Source organism: Ochotona curzoniae, unplaced genomic scaffold (genome assembly GCF_017591425.1).
Source record: "Ochotona curzoniae isolate NIBS_2020 unplaced genomic scaffold, NIBS_Ocur_1.0 contig_1014, whole genome shotgun sequence".
Lineage (NCBI taxonomy): Eukaryota > Metazoa > Chordata > Mammalia > Lagomorpha > Ochotonidae > Ochotona > Ochotona curzoniae.
The window spans coordinates 2,328,416-2,337,481 of record NW_024464920.1 but is presented as its reverse complement, the minus strand read 5'-3'; positions in this window follow the sequence as shown (position 1 = coordinate 2,337,481).

The following is a 9,066-nucleotide window of genomic DNA, read 5'->3' as shown; positions in this document are numbered from 1 at the left end:
AGGAAAGGACCCTTTTGGACTCTGCTTGACATAGAGGCTGAAATGAGGGTCACCTAGGCCCTTACTTGGTGGAATGATATGTGTTTGTCCCCCTCATTGGGGCAACAGTGTTTTAACACCCTGAGAGGCCTGCCAGAGTTTTGCCATCCATTCCTGGTTTGGTTGGAGGCAAACTCCGCCCTCCTCTGTGATAGACATCATCTACCTAGATGTAAAACTGTAGTATTTTCAAATGTCAAATGCAATAATTGCCAAGGAGTCAGCTTGCATTTACCTGTCCTGTAATGAATGGGCTTATATTCTGATGCTATATGCTAATCCTTGCATAGTTGCTATGCCTTCTGATTGATCTAGACCAGCAATTTATGCAGCTCAAAAGGAGTTTTGCGTGTTCCATTGAGTTCATGAGTATGTTGAGCTCAAGTATTCAAGCTAAAGTTTCTAACTGAGCACACAACCTACTAGGTTGGGAAGGATTATAACCATGTTATGTTTTGTCATCTAGACTTCAACAAAGAGGAGCCTTACATGTGCCAGGCTGTACATCGAACACCTGATGACGTCTACCTTCTATCAGGAACCTTTAGATGGACCCCCCCACTGCTGCTGTTACTCGACTGCGTCCCCTCTCAGCAGGAAGCAGCCAAGATCAGACAACTACGGCCCCTTTCCTTAAAAGCAGCTGGGTCCAGTCCTCTGTTTGGACATATAGGAGCCAGATGGGATGATAGGCAGTTAGGGTCTCCGGTTCCTGGTGAAATTGTCTTGTATACATGTAACCCCTTAGCACTGAGAGATTCTTAAATGTTAATGTTTTCAACGATACTTGTACATTGTTACTTGTATTACTAAGTATGTTACTAAATCAAAGATTTGATTAGTTACTAGAAAGAGGGGGGAATGAAGAACCTAGGCGTTTTCTGCCTTTTGTGATTCTGCCTTAATGGCTTGGCTGGGGGCTGTGTGAACCTCAGGCCTGATAGTCTACGTGACACCCGGCAGGACACCTGGCAGGTCACGTAGGCAGACCACTTCTCAGGAAGGAGGTACCCGGTATTTGATAAGATTCACAGCCCAATAGCTTATCAATTTGTACTTTTTAAAAGTTGCTTGTTTCAAACCCGCCAATAGAAGCCTGCTAAGTCATGACTGCATAATTAATAGCCTGAAATGTATAAGAACTGGGGGGCTTGGGCTCTCGGGCCCTTCCCTTGGCTCTTCTGGCTGGCGCTTGTTTTGTCCTCCTTGCAGCCTCTGCTGCAGCTGCCCCTCCCCCGCCCAGCCATGCTGGGCTGGGGGAGGTGGCTGGGAGACCTAGGCTAACCTGGATAAATCACCTTTTTGCCTCAGCACCGACTTCAGACTTGATGATTATCTGGGGGTTTCAAAAAACCGGCACAACACCACCAGGCTAACCGCAAGACCAAATACCTGCCCGTGGTTTAGTGTTGACAGCTTTAGGTCTGACTTGCCAGGGTTTCGCTTTGTCTCTTTCTTTGAAGCTTCCGGGCTCAGCAGGTGATTCTTGACCATCCTTGGCATCCTGGGCACCTTACCTCCCCCCCCCCCGCCCCGCCCCGCCATCCCCCCCGCCCCCCAGTTCCTCTCTTAGAGGAGAATCTGAACATCCGTCAGGCCCTGGGCTCTGCGGAGACCTGTAAAGCAGAAGCAAGAGACAAAGATGAGGTCAAGGAGTCAGTAGGCGGAGTCTGTGCAAACACTGGGACCCAAGAGTGGTCCTTCCGCCTCACCCCGGCCACCTGAGGCTCCTCCCACTCATTGTGGGACAACAGGCCCCTGGGAGGGAGGAGGTGCTGACTTGGTAAGACCCACTTTCCTCTTTGAGCTCATCTGTGTCTCCTTTGTTTGTTTGTTTGTTTCTTTCAATATTTTTAAAAGATTTATTTATTTTTATTGGAAAGTCAGATACAGAGAGAATGAGAGAGAGAGAAAGATCTTCCATCTGCTGGTTCACTCCCTAAATGGCCACAACAGTTGGAGCTGAGCCAATATGAAGCCAGGAGCCAGGAGCCTCCTCTGGATCTCCCACATGGGTCCAGGGTCCCAAGGCTCTGGGGCATTCTTGACCACTTTCCCAGGCCACAAGCAGGGAGCTGGATGGGAAGTAGAGCAGCTAGAATGCCAACTGGTGCCCACATAGGATCCTGGTTCTTGCAGGGGGAGAAGTAATTAATTGAACCATCACACTTGGCTTTTTTGTTTGTTTCTCTTTTCTATTACTACTCTGTTGGATTTTATGTCTTTGACTAGAGCATTAACAACTTGAAACACAGGATTACCCAGAGCTGTTGCTGAATCTAAAACTGGAATCCATCAAAATGAATTATCAGAGAAGACTTGAGAGCTCTCCTGAGGCACGGTGGCCAAAAAGGCAAAAAGTCTCCGATTTTAGCAATTGCTGTCATTGTCAAAAAGTCTGTTATTTTCTTTTTGCAATAGATGATTAAAATAGACACTGAACTAACCACAAAGTGCATTGTTCGCAAACATCTAAATGTCTTTGTTTATTATCTGTCTCCCCCAGGGAAGTAAGTCCTTTTAGAGCCAGAACTTTGTATGTCTGGATCATTGATGTGTCCCAGTGCCTGGTGTGTAACACATCCTCCGGGAATACCATCTTGTTAAACAAATGCAGCAAACCTGTTTGAGTATCCTTCCTCAGATGGTGTTTGATGAAACTAACAGCAAGATGAACAGTGTCCTAGACTCCCACAAGCCTTTTGTTGTTGTTGTTTTCATTGTTAAAGATCTATCTTTTGAAGATCAGACAGCTGGGTGATGGCACCCCAGAGTAGTGAGCAAAAAGAGAAATATAGATATTTATTTCATTGGAAAGGCAGATTAACGGAGATAAGGGAGACAGAGAGAAAGATCTTCCATCCATTGGTTCATTCTGAAATGACTGCAACATCGGGGATTAAGTTGATCCGAAGCCAAGAGCCAGGAACTTCCTCCAGGTCTCCCACACAGGTGCAGGGTCCCAAAGCTTTGGGCCGTTCTCGACTGCTTTTCCAGGCTACAAGCAGGGAGCTGGATGGGAAGTGGAGCTGCCGGGATTAGAACCGGTGTCCATAAGGAATGCTGATGCCTGAAGGAGCAGGATTAGCCAGTGAACCATTGTGGCCGCTCCCCACCAGCCCACCTGCTGTCCTCTCTAAGCTAATCCTATTGAGCATTCAAAATCCAGTCATTCTGAATACTTAACTCCCTAAGCAACATCTTAAATCAAGGCAACTTTGCAAAGGCACACTTAATATAAACAAATACACATTTTTAAAAAGTGAATTTAAAATAAGAATTTAAGGGAGCAACCTAAATCAAGTGAAGTTTCATTTCTTTCCCTTTTCCATTGTATCATCTTGACCTTATCTCTCTTGCTGTGAGTGAATGGAATGTTTAAAAATGTAATCAGCTGAAAAACAGCTGATTGTAACATGCCAATTAAGAGCTCTTATGACAGATGCTTGGGCAACCATTCATGGCATGATTTCTACTTAACTTCTGAAGATCATAGAATCATAAAAACCTGCTACACTTTTATGACTTTAAAAAATTGTATGTATTTATTTTTATTGGAAGGGTACATTTACAGAGAGAAAGATCTTCTGTCTGGTGGTTCACTCTCCCCAATGGCTACAATGCCCATCTGAAGCCAGGAGCCAGGAGTCTCTTCTGGGTCTCCCATGTTGGTACAGAGTCCCAAGGCTTTGACCATCTTCCTCTACATTTCCAGGCCACAAAGCCCTGCACTGGATGGGAAATAGAGCAACTAGGAAATGAACTGGCACCCATATGGGATCCTGGTGTTTGCAAAGCAAGGATTAACGAATTGAGACATTGCACCAGGCTCTAAAAGTGTGAGTTTTGAAGATTTTAAAATTGGATATTTTTAAAGATTTATTTTTTATTACGAAATCAGATATACAGAGAGGAGGAGAGATAGAGGAAGATCTTCCATCCAATGGTTCACTCCCCAAGTGGTAGCAATAGCCGGTGCTATGCCGATCCGAAACCAGGAGCCTGGAACTTCCTCCAGGTCTCCCATACAAGTACAGGATCCCAAAGCATTGGGCCATCCTCGACTGCTTTCCCAGGCCACAAGCAGGGAGCTAGATGGAAAGTGGAGCTGCCAGGATTAGAACCAGTGCCCATATGGGGTCCTGGCACGTGCAAGGCAAGGACTTAAGCCGCTAGGACACCGCGCCGGACCCAAAATTGGATTTAAAAATATGAGTTGGGGCCAGTGCTGTGTGGCAAAATATTAAGCTCCAGCCTGCAGCACCGGCATCCAATATGAATGCCAATTCTAATCCTGGCTGCTCCACTTCTGACCCAGTTCCCTGCTAATGTGCTGGGGAAGCAATAGAAACGGGTGCAAATGTTTGCACACCTGCCACCTCCATGGAAGAACTGCATAAAGCTTTTGCTTCCTGGCTTCAGCCTGACCCAATCCTGCCAATGTAGCCATGTAGGGGATGAACCAGCAGATGGATATGAGTATACTTGCGCAAGAAGTATAGGACTCGGGGTAGAAACTGATTCTACAAAAGCCCATAATGCGGAAATATGTCAGCATTCCTTATAGATGTCAAGGGGTGACTACACTGCCCTGAAAACAGAGACCCTAAGTAATTGACTAATCAACTAAAGAGGAAAGATTTTAGAAATAGACTTAAAACACAATTTAGTCCATGACAGACTCCAAACTAAGCAAATAATATGTAACAGAATAACGATTGAATAAAAACATTAAAGATTTATTTATTTGAAAGCCAGAGCTACACGTGGTTGGGTGGGAGGGAGAGAAATTGCTTTTCCATCCACTGGTTGTGACAGTCAAGATTGGCTCAGGCCAAAGTTAGGAGCCAGGAACTCAATCTATTGCTTTTCTAGGCAGGCAAGTAAGAAGTTGAACCAGTTCGAGCAGCCAGGATTTGAACCAGTGTCCACATGGGATGCCAGCATCACCACCATGCTGACAGGATTTGAACCAGTGTCCATATGGGATGCCAGCATCATGGGCAGCGACTCACCACCATGCTGACCCTGAATAGAAGCCATCAGTACAAAAAAAATGATGTAGAATACAGCTAACTTAGATTAAGCATGACAGACTCCGCCCACTCTTCCCCATACCCAAATCTGGAGAGTGTTAAAAGCAAAACAGAACAAAATATAAACAATGGCAGGTAGCAGAAAACAGAATAACATACTTACCATACCTTTAAGAGGATACAATAGACTTGGCAGAAAATGACAGGGATATAATGTTCTGTTGTGACATTAAAAAAATTTCAGTTGTATTCAGTTGTATTTATTTCAAAGCATAGATAGATAGATTGATTGATTATATGATTTAGGATATATATCTATATGTAGATTTAGAGAGAGTTAGACCTTCCTTTGGCTGGTTCACACCCTATCTGCCTGCAATAGCCATAACAAAATCAGACAGCCAGCAACTCAGGTGGGTGGCAGAGATGCAAGTATTGAAACAATTGCCTGCTGCCTCCCAGTGTACACACTTCCAGGAAGACCTCTTTGGAAGCAGAGCCAGCACTCTTTAGACCCGGGTCTTTAGATGTGGGATGCAGACTCCCCGGGTGGCATCAGAACAACTGTGCCAAACTCCTGCCACGAAGCACAGCCAGTGCGATCCAACCTCTGGCTTGCCTATGATAGCCTGTCACCATCACATGCCTAGCTGGAGTTCTGCGCATAACATGCCCTAAATCAGGTGGAATAATTTTTCCCACTTTAACCGTTGCATATATATCCCAAGTAGAATACATTAGCTATTCTAGAACTTACATCTTTCTTGAAAGCTTTTAGAATAAGCTTCTGTCTACACAGAATCCTTGCCCAGATTTTAATAGAAATGACACTTAACCTTCAGATCCATTTCAGGAAATAATTAATATTTTCACTGCATGCTGGCCTTTTTCCTTGTTTTCAGTTAGCATTTTAAAATTATTACCACATATTTATAAAAATGTATTGTTGTTTAGAAAAATAGCATTATGTTTTAAATTTCAGTTTTCATGTTTGTTGCTATTTGAAATGCTGGTATGAAGAAATGCAATTGATTTTTCTTTGGGATAGCAAGTTTTGATTAATTGTGTTGACACATGCGTGTCTGGGTAAGTTAAGATGTATTTACTGTTATCTATTTATAAGTTAGGAGATTAATAAGAAGCAGTTTAATCATATTTATATGTGCATTTCATAGTCTGTTAGTATACTTAAAAGAGAACCTCAAATACAATCACCATAAAACAAAACAAAACAAAAACAAATGATGGGAGAAAACAAAATGGTGGAATAGGGTAAGGACAAGTTTAAGCAGAGATTCATTAGTCAGGATGAAGCAGAGAGGGCATGATGCTGGGAAACAGGAGAGAACCGGCCGAGGCAGAGGGACACCTGAGACCCGAGGACATGGGGAAACAGCAGTGCAGTGTTGCAGTGACCATCAGTGATCAGCAATCAGAGCTCCACCAGCAGCCAGGTGGGAAGGAGAATGCACCAGGGGCTCAGGAGCTGAACACGGGCACGGAACTGCTCATCCTGCTCTTTTGCATGATTCAGCCACAAGCAGCAGCAGAGTAGCAGAGCCCAAGCAGGCAAGTGCAGGAACAGGGTGGATGTCAGGGCTCACCCTCACCAGTGCCACATTGGGCACCATTTTTTCACGGAGGACAAGGCAGTGTGGGGGAGAGAGGGTTGGAGGAACAACAGCAAGCTGCACGTGTGGGCTAAGCCAGGAGTGAGCTCACTTCCAGCTTGATGCATTGCACGGATCCCACAGGAAAACAGTACTGACTCTGCATCCTACAGGTTCCACCCAAGATAGGTCTGAGTGTTCCCTGGACCTAGCAACCAGCAGGATCAGATCCCCACAAGTGTCATATCAGGCTGTGGGATGGCTGGAGGAACAACAGTGAGCCCCATATACACCAAACTGGGAGAGAATTCATGTCTGTCTCAAGACATTGCACTACTCCCACAGGGAAAACAGTGATGTCATGTATCCTATGGGTTCCACCCAAAACAGATCTGGGTGGCCCTCAGACCTAACGGCCAGCAGGCTCTAGCAAGACAAGCATCACTAACAACCTGCTGGTTTAGGACAGCTGGTATCTCCTTAGTCAAGGGCACTACTCGAACCATAAGTGGCAGAAGAGCTGTGCAGGCAATGGTGCAGCCACAGCATAGAATCACAGGCAGTTGAGAGTGATGAGCCAGGAGATGGGGCTTTGGAGACCGTGGTAGAAGTCTAACATAAGAGCCCAGATCTGAAACTTGCTGGAGGAAGTGGCACAGTGATGACAAAGCATCGATTACCAAGCATAATCAGCAAAATTGACCAGTAGGCCAGTCGGCGGCACAGCTCTAGAAACAGGCCCTAAGGACAGGAATCTGCTAACCAGAACAGCAATGACCAAGAGCCAAAGAAGAGACAGACAGAGGCACAATGAATATTACCGATGCCTCCCCAGCAAAGGAGCAAAAGCCTTCGTAAACCTCAGAGTCAACTGAGGAGGACATCGAGGAAATGGGGATAAAGAATTTTTGAAACTTGTTATAAAGCTTCTTAACAAAAATAAGGAGCCCAAAAAATTGAAGAAATATGTTATACAAGAAGTAGTAGCAATGAATCAAATTAAAGCTAATATATTAGAAATGGAGCAAATTAAAAATTCAGTGGAAAGCCTCAATAACAGAACGAGTGAGACAGAAGAAAGAATCTCAGAATTGGGAGACATTTCTTGTCAAATGGAAAAATAGTGAAAGAGCTAGAAATGGATCTAACTCAAGGCAAAAAAAATGTATTTAAGAATTATGGACATTGTTAAAAAAATGGATACGAGTTATGAGAGTTCCAGAAGACTCAGAAAGAAAAGCTGGATTTAAGAATGTATTCAATGAAATAATAAATGAAAACTTGCCTAATTTGGAGAAAGAATTGTGCAACAAAATACAGGAGGGGCACAGGACTCCCAACAGGGTTGACCAAAAGTGATCTGCACCATGACATATCAAGCTCCCTTCAGTTGAACACAAGGAAATGATCCTTAAATGTGCATATGAAAATATCAATTAACATATTGAGGAATCCCAATCAGACTCATTGCTGACCTCTCAAAGGAAATTCTATAGGTCAGAAGAGATCAGAGTGACATATTCTAAATTTTAAAGGGGAGAAATTGTCAGCCCAGAATAACCTACACAGCAAAGCTTTCCTTTGTTTTTGAAAATGCAATAAAATTCTTCCACAGTAAAGAAAAGCTCTCTCCCAGACCTGCCCTACAAACAATGCTTAAAGATGTTCTATTGAGAGAGAAAAGGAATAGCACCTACCAAAACCAAAGGCAAATGTGGAGAACATCACAGTCAAAGGACAAGAGAAGACTAAATCATGTAGGGAAAATCAGAGGTGGAGAGAGGGCTGCAGGAGGGGAGCTTTGGGATCTCCAAAGCCTAAAGAAATGTGTCATAAAATAAGATGAAATAAAGATTATAATGAAAATTTTAAAATGATGATGATAGCCATGTAGTGAATAGGTAGACTCCTCCAGGCTCTGCATGTTTGGTCAATTCTTCCCGGAAGGAATTCTGGAAATATATATGATATTAATGCTAGCATGTTTCTTGTCTTGGAAATTATGCCTTTGTAAGTAGTCCAAGAGCTAAGCAAAAGAAAACCATGCCAAGATGATCATGGTTGTACTAAGTATGAGAAAAATGTAAATAACCCAAATGGTGCTAACAGAATAAAAACACCTCCATAAAAATATTATAATGTGAAATATTAATGCACACAAAAACATGTGAAAAAAGCAAAAGCACATGACTACTGCAGATTTCAAACATACACAGCATATACCAAAAAATCAGTGATAAGGCAGTTTTGAATAACATAAATAAAACATATTTATAATGATGGAAACTATTTAGTATGAAATGTTTCGTAAGTTATCAGCACAGGACACCCCATCCTGTATGAGGCTTAAAACCACACGAATAAACAAACCATTTCATGAC